Raw genomic sequence first — 11,160 nt, 5'->3', positions numbered from 1 at the left:
AAAGAGAGATCGAGAATTTGCCGCGAAGAGAAACCGAGAGATTAGACCGAATCAATCTTTAATTTGGCGGAGACCGAATCAATTTTTGGTTTTTTGTGTTTGGTGAATTAATTTCGCGGGGACGAAGGGTGATAACTGGTTTCTTTTTGGTTGGGTGTGTAACCAGTTATTTCCGGTTTGTTTTTGCCCAACACTCTAGGTTGCGCCCAACACAATTACAGACCCCAAATTGGGCCGGAGCATACACAAAATGGGGTCCACTCTTTTTAAATAGAAAAGAATAAAGAGACAATTTAGCTTAATCGGTCTGATACTTATAAAAGTAACAAAAGGAAAAATTAAGGGCCATGCCTCATATTATACTCACCGCTAAAAAACTTATATACCAATTGTGCCCTTTTCTTCTCTAGCACCATAATCTACCACCGTCCACAATCTTCACAATAGGCCCAAACATCTCTTAACCAAATCATGATTAATTGATTCAAACAAGTCTCAGAATGAACATTCAGGTTTTAATTCCTTCTCTACATATCCGAAACCATTTTTCTTTTAAATCAAATAATAACACAAAAAGTTTTTTTTTTTTGGTGACTAACACAAAAAGTTAAGAACATAATTAAACCACAAATCAAATAGTGTATATTATTCTTACTGATCAACAAGAAAAAAAAAAACTCAAAACTCCTTTTCCGATCACACCAGTTGAAGAAACTTTTTTTTTTTGCCTAATATGAATTGAAAATTGGTTACAAACTAACTATGAAAACTTTCACTTCCCATCAAGTCAAATAAAAAAAGTTAGTATTGCCATTAGAATTTTACAAAGAAACTATTGGAGAAAGTTAGTCTTTAGTTCCTAGGCCGCCATTAACATGGTGAGCAGTCTTGAGAAAAATGTACAAGAAGAGGAGGGTGAGGTGGTGGTGGGTGGAGGAGGGGTATAATGGGAACACATGTGTTTCTTACGATGAACTTAAAAGGACATGGGGTGAGAATATCACCACCCAAAATTAATAGGTCCTGTTAGTAAAGACCTCATATTGTGTTGGACAGACTCCAAAAAAAAACAATTATTACAAGTGTCATTGGTTCCAAAAAGTCAAAAAAAAAAAAAAATTATTATAAGTGTGTCATTGGTCCCAAAAAGTTGTTTTGTATTGGACACTTTCCAAACCAACGTGAATTTTCCCTTTTCAGCCCTTCTCTTCTCTTCTCTTTTCTTCCACCATCCTAAATTTTAAACCATGAAAACTATATCCTAACACTAACATTAAATACTAGGGCTGAATATGCACGGACTAGAAATTTGAATATGCACGCAGTCTGCGGGCTAAATGAGAAAATTTGAAAACCCCAAGCTTAAACGACCGAAATTTGGGTCGTTCATTTACACACCAACGGTCCGTCACACACCGTCTAGACTAAGTCCAAAACGATGTGGCCATGTCGTTTGGGATTTAGACTTAGAAAAATCCCCAACGATATGGCCACACCGTTTGGACTAAATCCTCAACGATATGGCCACACCGTTTGGGATTTGAACTTTGAAAAAATATAAAGTTCTGTTTTTTTGCCTCTTGACCGGTGTGGGCATATCGTTTGGACTAAGTCCCAAATGACTTGGCCGTTTGGGACTTAGTCCAAACGATGTGACCACACCGGTAAGTTTTTTTCTAAGCCCAAATCCCAAACAACATGGCCACATCGTTTTAGACTTAGTCCAGACGGTGTGACCAGACCGTTTGGTTTGCACAACGAACGACCTGGCCGGGTCATTTAAGCTTGGTGGTTTTCGAATTCAACTTTTTGGAACCAATGGCACACTTGTAATAATTGTTTTTTTTTTGGACTTTTTGGGACCAATGACACACTTGTAATAATTGTTTTTTTTTTTGTCTGCCCAACACGTCAGTAACAAATACCAATTAATATCGTAATTGATTCATATTAAGAGTGCAATCTTGAAAATTTAAGATGAAGTTGGTATGCCATAAATAATTAGGTTGGTTTATCCTGAACTAGAATGTTAAAAAGGAAAAATGATGATATGATTCAAATACAGAAATGATGTTATTTGAGATTCTGTATTTGTGTACGAGGATCAGGATAAACCAAATTCTTGAGCTTGTCATGAGCTACTAATTAAACTAGAATGTTAATTAAGTTGTTATATATTAAACCAAGAAGTAGTTAACTCAGGAGACGCTACAAAATATAGTTTTATAGGAAAATTTTCAGAAGTGATCCACGTCTCTTCTAGTCCTAATCAAGCTACAGCTTCCTGACGCTGAGCAGATTTCAACTCCTATCTTAACTCGAATTCCAAAATATATCGCACTCTCTCTCTTTTGCTTTGCACAAACTGGGTTAGTTTTTCTGGTTATATTGGAACTTCCCTAGTCCTCTATCATTGTTTGAATTATATTTGGAGAAAGCTACTCACAGTTGTAATGGAAATATAAAAAACTCACCTATAAATAGTCTATAAATGTTTGTTTTTCGCAGCTCATCAGAAATAATGATTCTGCTCCTGTATGTAGATGTTGATGACATTATTCTGACTGGAAATGTTCCATCTCTGTTATCCTCCTTCATCTCCATTCTTGGAGCAGAATTTGAGATGAAAGACCTTGGCTCTCTCTCATACTTCTTGGGAATTAAGATCACCTCCACTACCACTAGTCTTCATCTGTCACAGACCAAGTACATCGTTGATCTACTTCGGCGTTATTCTATGACGGAATGTAAACCCTGTGGCACCCCTGTGTGTGCCAAGTCTCAGCTCTCTGTCTCAAGCGGAGATCCCTTACTTGATGCGACCGAGTATCGTTAGCTTGTCAATTCTCTTCAGTATAGTATTTAGCTTTCACTCGACCTGACATTACATATGAAGTTCATCACGTTGCTCAATTTATGAGTGCTCCATGTACACTACACTTGATTGCGACCAAGCGTATTCTCCGGTATCTTAAGGGCTCTTTAGAGTGCGGCTTATTCATTCATTGGGATCCTAATCCACTTGACATCCGGGATTACTCTGATGTTAACTGGGCTGGTTGTCCCAACACTTATCATTCCTGATAAGTACCCAAAAGTGTAGTTTACCCCTAAATAGTATTATATTTAGGCCAATTGTGTTTATAATAAATAAGAGTTAGTCATGTTTACGTGTTTTTGTGTATTTCAGGTCTTAAAGTTGTGTATATGCTTAAAGACGCCATTTTGCATGGAAAATGAGTCAAGATGATTACCTATGTTTAAAGCCCAAGAATCAAAAAGAAAAAGTCTTTCCAAGCCCAGTCAAAGTCAATTCGGGTAGAAAAAGAACAGAAAAGTCAACAGAACGTCAAATTGGCGTATCTTTGGACTCGGGCCTCAGAATTTGGCCTATTTTATGTCAAAACGACTGGCTCAGAATAAGATTTCTAATGGACCTAGTATTGCCCCAATCAGAGTTGTAAAAGTGGATAAAAAGGGTACTAAAGTAATTTCCAGTAGTTGTGGCCTCTTTAGACTTAACCTAATGGACTTTGGGCTCACATTAGAGACCCAAAGTTCCCCTTTTTGGCCCATTCACGAAAATGTAACCCTAACCCTCTCCTATATAAAGAGGTTTAAGGCTAAATTTATTCTCTCCTTCCTCCCCTTAGTCTCTAATTAGTTTAGTGTAGTTGTAGTTTAGTTTATGGTTAAAATTAGTTTAGTTTGTAGCCACCATTAAAACCTTTCAATAAAAGCCTTTAGTTCTTCAATTCAATTATTCTCTTTACTTTAATGTCATTACTTTACTATTTTAATATAGATAATCCAATGATACAAGGCTAAAACCTCCATTAAAGGTGGTTAATGAAGCCACGTGAGGATGATTGCTTATTAGAATAGTTGTTGTTTAGAATAGAGTTTCAAGTTCATTATTGTGAGTGTTTTAGAGATAAACCTCATAATGATGAACTAGAGTTTAGAACCACCATCAAAAAGATTTGTAGTGGAGCTAAACTCTCATGATAGTGAAACCATTATCAGAGATGACTTGGTATTCACTAGGGATCAACAAGCGATTCGATGACTAAATTAATAGCCAATCGAATCGTGTGGTGGATTACCCCTCTTTATTCTCTTTTATCATCTTATAAATCACTGTTTAGCATCTTAAATTTACTGTTTTCATATTATAAATTGCTCTCTCATTAGTGATTAGTTTAATTAGTCTAAATTTGTTACAAGTACATGCAAGCAAGAGTGGAGAACACGACTACTCACATATATCCACATGTTTTATATAATATTATTATTGATTGATAGAATGATTTTAGCATGTTAAACAACCTGTTTTTACATCTAATTTATTTATTTTGTCAAATGGCGCCGCTTGCCATCTTATTTGCCAACATATCGCGTGTTTAGTTAGAAAAATTGTTTTTATTATTCACACACCAAAACACTGTTTTCACTGTTCACGTTTTTTCAAAAAATTTCTGCTACTGTCTGAGTGCATACGAGTTGTGCAACCAACTCCCTACCCTCCCATGACCTAACCCTAAAAAATTCAAACCCTAGTTTTAACACACGAGCGTGCGCGCGCCCTCAATTTGCCTTCACAGAGCGCGACCTGCATTCTACTGCTTAGCCGCGCATTGCACCTCATTTACCCTATTTTCAAGCACGCACACCCTAGCGTAATTAGCTTAGATTGATTTTTTAATATTATTTGTAATATTATCTCAGGAGTACAGTACAGTACTCGTATGCTATCAACTACAAAAAAAAATCTCATTCTAAACGGTGTCTAGAAAACTCAAAGAATTGGGGTTCTCTAATTAAGGAATGTGCACGTACGGACAACCTCCCTCAATTCTTAGGTGGCCTGGCCATTGGTTTGATACAAAAATACAAAAAAATTAATTAATATTAATTAGTAAGCCCACCCACTACCAAAGCCCTTTTCACAGGCCTGACATCCAGGCCCAACATGAAGCCCATAGTAAAAAGCCTAAACCTTATTCTTAAAACCTTATCACTAATCAGGGTTAACTTTTTATAGGACTTCACTATCCACCCCGTGTACCCAGACCAGTACTCGTATAATCGTTCAAGTAAAATAGACGTGCTTCAAGGCTGTTGAAAGCACTATTCATACGCGTAGCAAGGACGCTCCAACTAACACCTCTATACATCCTCGAATCTACTGTCAGATAATTCTATTTCTAGTAATAATCAGGTTATTTTTGCATGCTTATTAGGAATTACCTATTAGACTTAAAACTTGCGTGAGATTAAGATCTAGTATGCATAAACCTACCATATTAGTTTATCGTAGACGCAGAAATAATCGCCTATCTAGAAATTCAACAATCACCACACACACACCACCTACACTCACCACAACTATATTATTTGTAGCAATGGGTGAAGAAATAGAAGAGAGACCCCTCTCTGATTTCTATAAGGCTTTAAACGATGGACCTGAGTCCTGCATAATTCTTGCAAATACTACGTGAGATTTTAGAATCCCCCCAATATATTTAATCTGCTACCTATTTTCCATGGGTTAGACCACGAGAAACCTTATCAACACTTACGTAGGATACAACAAGTAATTACTACATTTCATCATCTTAAAGTAAGACCTTAACAAATAAAGCTAAGGGTGTTTCCTTTCACCCTAGCAGACAAAGCGGCTGCTTGGCTAACAACACAAAAGCTGACCTCTGTCGACACATAGGAAAAACTAGTTGAACTATTTATGGAACAATTATACCCACCACAGAAGACTGATGAGATGCTACAAAATATTCACTTCTTTCGTCAAAAGCCTCAAGAATCCTTTTCTGAGGCTTGGAATTATTTCACTGATCTTCTAGTAGAATGCCCCATCATAATCTTGGTAAAGACACACTAGTTCGTGCCTTCTTCAAAGGCCTATCCCAACACCATAAGAAGACGTTAGACATCATGAACAGAGGTAATTTCTTAAGTAAAAGAGCCACAGATGCTTATAACTTCTTAGATAATCATTCCAAAAAAAGTAACAACTGGGGAGGTAACGATTACTCCCGCTCCAATACTTCTTCTTCAACAGTTAAGGCAGCCAATATGTTTGAGGTAAAACAAGATCCTGAACTTAGAACTTTAATGGAATCCCTCACTAAAAAGGTAGATGCCCTCTCTGTTCATAAACAAGAAGTGAAACCCACTCTAGTCATGAACATCAACTCCCCTCCATGTAATATATGTTTTAATCCCAACCATACAAATTCTTGTAGTCCCTTAATCTACGGTTCACCACAACCACAACCCGTAGATAATTACGCTTTCACCAACCCTAATACACAATGGATGCAAAACACTAATTATAATCAACAACAACAACCTACTATACACCCTCATATATTAATTATCGAAATGTTAGGCACACTACAAACTTCCACCAATCTAACCAACATCTAGGACAAGGTGATTTAGGTGACCAGAACAGAAGTTTAGTGCCCGTGACCCAAAACGATCAACATCAAGACATGACCATACACCAAGCCTTAGTTCCAATCACTCCACCAGTTAAACCATCTACAAAGGATGTAGTAGTAACTTTGCTGCAACATCAAAATCAAATTATGCAATAAAACTCTAACTTGATGGAGGAACAAAATGAACAAAACTGCAAATTTATGAAAGATCATCATGACCAAAACTCTGACATGCTACAACAAACGATGCAAATGATGCAATCTTTGTGCCAAAAAGTAATTGACCTATCTCCTAACCAAAATAATAACCAAACATGCGTGTTTCCAGGTCAAGTAGTGCCTAATCCTAAATATACAAACACCACCTTCGAAGTAAGCAGTATTCAATGTAATGGTAATATAAACCAAGGGGACCTACAGGCAGTCACTACCCTTCTTTCGGTTAAGGTAGTTGATAACCAAGTGACTATGCCTAAAGATCACCCACAAACTAAGAATGAAACCATACCAAATACTGTCATAGAAACTGAATACCCTACAACTGTAGAAGTTCAAGTCCAACCCCAACCAAAAGGGAAAACCTTACAAGACCCAATAATAGAAATTGATGATCCTACACCTGTAAAGGTTCCAATATGGAAACCTAGTTGGAAAACGGCAAAAGATAAAGACAAGGTTAATAATATTGTTGACCCTGATGTTAAGTATAGAGAAAAACCACCATTTCCCCAGAGACTAGTTATGTCTAAAAAGGACAAAATTTTTGATGAGATTAAGGAAGTGTTTAAAAATCTGACTATAAACCTACCTCTTTTAGATGGTATAAAAGTCTATCATGACACGCTAAGTTTCTAAAATAGTTGTGCACCACAAAGAGGAAAACCAACATACCCAAAGAAGCATTCTTAACTGAATAATATTCCTCTTTATCTTAACATAACAAAATTGTTAAGTACAAGGACCCTAGTCATCCTGCCGTACAATGCACCTTAGGTGATAACTTCATAACAACTGTACTATTAGACCTAGGGGCAAGTGTTAACTTACTCCCATTTTACCTTTATAAACAACTAGGTCTACATGAACTTAAACCAACCAAAATGACTTTGCAGTTAGCCGATCTTTCTATTAAGCATCTTAAAGGCGTAGTTGAAAACATTCTAGTTAAAGTTCAGGATTTTTACTACCCAGCCAACTTCGTTATTCTTGACACAGAAATTGCTCATGATTCTATTCCCATCATCTTAGGGCGTCCTTTCTTAGCAACCGCCAATGCCTAAATCAATTATCGGGATAGATCAATGACTCTTTCATTTGGAAATCTTTCTGTAGAAGTTAACATATTTTGACTCAAGCATGGACAACTAGGTTTGCCTGTATAAGGAGAATTGAAATCCATTGAGAGTTTTGTATATCACATTAGTGCAGCCGACACTTTCCTCCCCACACTAGTAGATACCCCTCTTAAGGAAAAGACAAAGATCACAATTTTGACTCCCTTAACATAACTAAAATAGATGAAGAATTTTCCACCCTGCCTTCCAACCTTATGATAGATGGAGTCAATCTCATAATGGAAGAGATAGATGAATTCCTCAAAGATGCAGATGAATACGACAATTATATGGATGCGAACAACCTAGATAAGGAATTCGACGAGTTTCTAAGAGCTTGTGATGATCCACCCTCTCAAGAACTATCGAAAGCACCACCCAACCATCATCCATCTGAGCTAATCTCTTATAAATACCAATCATTTATCACCACCCGGATTCCCCTCCCTCCACCTTTTCAAAGGCACCTTCAGTTTGCACTAAACCTTCTTGTTTCTCCTGTGTTTCATGACTTTCTAAACCAATCTGGTGAGGAAATAATACCGAAGGACAAGCCACCCGATCCCTTCATTTTCAGATATGAGACAATTCAGACCTACACCATGAATAAGTTTTTTGCTAAACCCACATTCTTATTTTTTCCATTCCTTCCTTCTAAAACTTATCCATATCCCATGTATCTTCCATAACCATCCAATTTCCCATGATCATTCACTAAGACACCCTTTCGTTGGAGGAAAAAGAATAGAGTGCATGCTAGGTTACATTCTAAATCCGTCAGATTTCACTCTCATTCTGCTAAGCCACATCATAGGAAATCTTGGTGCTTAATTCTATTTGGGGGTGCATTCCGTGATAATTATTTATGGAAAGACCCACAACTATTTCGGTTGTTGATATATGGTAAACTGCATGTTAATACATATATTTTAGATAAAGTCTCGATTATCTGACTATAAAAGACTCATTGTATTCTCTAGTGTACTCCATTTCATTTCATATTTTATGGGAATGCACCTTTCATGTAACTCACGTATTCATCTCTTGCACTTTTTCTCATTGTTTGAGTAGTGTTTCTTTATGGAGTGAGTTTTATTTTTATTTCTTTTTCGTAATTTTGTTTTTCAAAAAATTTAACCATATGAAAATAAATTTTTTTTAAAAAAACATAAACATGTATTAGTAAGTCTAGGGAATCTGACTTTAAAAGACCCGAGTTTTTAAGTTTTTGTAAAATACCACCTTTCTGGAGTATAGGCCAAACAAAAAATTTCAAACTTAAAAAGTGTTTTCAAATTTTGTTTGGGGGTGGCGTATTTTGGTCTTTCATTTCAAAACTTTTTGTCACCTTTTGCCTTTCGTGTTTACTCCAGTCGAGTCTGTTAAATTATGCTATTGAATTCTAGGTTAGTTAGTTACGTAATTTAAATGTGTTATTGTATTATTTCATAAACCCCCTTCTCCCAAATTGTTTAGGAGTGGTATATTTAATTTTAGCACATTCTACGTTCACATATTAAAATTGCATGTATAAATATCAAAATATAGAACCCATGGGCTTTGTTGATTAATTGAGATATGCATAATGTAATTAGGTACCTTAATTTCGTTAAATTTTACTATTTTGCAGAATTTCGTAAGCTAATCCTATAGGAGCCATGATATGCACATGCTTAATTTGTGAATTTATGGTATTATTTTATTTATGTTATAGTTCGCTTATGTCCCAAACACTATTTATTATTTCATGTTATCCCCATAATGGGAGGAACTCATATATGAGTTGCATATGTTTTTATTTATTTATATTAGTATAGATTAACATTCTTTTTCAGGTGCTCCCATTTACAAGCACGTTTCTATGGTACTCTCTATCCTTTATTTTTATTCCATACTTTGGGGACAAAGCATGATTCTGTTTGGGGGTGGGATAGAAATACGTTGTAAATATTTAAGCACATATTAGGTTGTATATTACGTATTATTTGTCGTATAAAAAATATAAAATCATAAAAATAGTTTATACTATGCACTTAGTGATAATAGTATTGTTCTCTTCTCCATGATGATATTAGTCTAGAAATCTCACGTAGTGCTTGGGACGCTATTCTCTTGCTCTCGTCAGCATGGCTTCATCTAGCAACCCGCAAATACCGTCCACCCGTAACCGACAAAGTTTTGGAAAGTCGCCAACTTCATGGAGTGCCCTGTTTAATAGAAATGGGAGTCAACAAGATGCGACTGTAGCACTTAAAGCCTTCACACTAGTCCTAGTAAATGGAGTTGCACAATTCCCTCAGGACTTGATAGAACAAGGTATTCAACAGTGGGATGAATACTTGGTGGGGTATTTCCTGGATTCAAGACTGCCATTTATTATGGTTAAGGAGTTTCTGGAAAAGAAGTGGAAATTGAAGGGTTCGTTTGAAATAACTACGGATAAGGAGTTATTTTATATGAGCTTCACCAGCTCTGAAGACCGTCAAATGGTGCTGGAAGAAGGACCAGTGTTTATAGCTGGGAAAGTGTTTCTTGTTAAGCCTTGGACAGTGGAGGTGGATAGCTACAGAAACAAGGTTGCCTCGGCACCGGTCTGGGTCAAGTTGATGGATGTTCCTAAGGAAATGTGGATGTTTGATGGGTTGTCCTATCTCGCGAGTCTAGTCGGGGGAACACCTATGTTTATGGATGCGGCTACTGCACAACGGAAAAGGCTTTCATTTGCGAGGTTTTGCATTGAATTCCCTGTGAATCATGAGTATAAGGAGGTACTAACAGTGAAAGCAGGTACTCGAGAGGTTGTAATCCCACTAGAATACCCATGGAGGCCAGTTTCCTGCTCAAAATGTAATCGGTTTGGGCACTTAGAAGACAAATGTCGTGGAAGAAATGTTCGAGCTTGGAGAAGACGAAATACTCAGCATAGCGACCAGTCACAAGCTAATGCAGATACTACTGTGCATGAGTGTGCTCATGAAGGTGATACCTCGAGGGAGCCGACAATAGAGGAAGGAGAGGTGGCCGAGGGAGAAGGAGTGGTGGCTATTGCTCTTGTGGAGGTGAGCTTGATGGATGGTATTGGTAGCAGGGCAATAGTCCCATATGAGGGTGGTACTCAAGATGTTAGTGAAGGAACTGAGGAGCTAAATGTTGGAGTGTTAAACTCTTTCACTGGCGCTGACGTCAGAATAGAGGGCAACATAGAGGATGCGCTAGTTGAGACCATCTCTGAGACAGGATGCACAGCGGGGTTCAGTAACCCAGAGGCAGCTCCATTGGATGTTAGTGGAGGTAGCTTTGCCATCCTCCAAAACACAGCAGAAGATAATGAACATAGTACGGCAGTGATCATCCACAGG

The sequence above is a fragment of the Coptis chinensis genome, chromosome 3, assembly GCF_015680905.1.
Source record: "Coptis chinensis isolate HL-2020 chromosome 3, ASM1568090v1, whole genome shotgun sequence".
NCBI lineage: Eukaryota > Viridiplantae > Streptophyta > Magnoliopsida > Ranunculales > Ranunculaceae > Coptis > Coptis chinensis.
The sequence above is the reverse complement of the archived record's forward strand: the minus strand, read 5'-3'. Positions refer to the sequence as shown.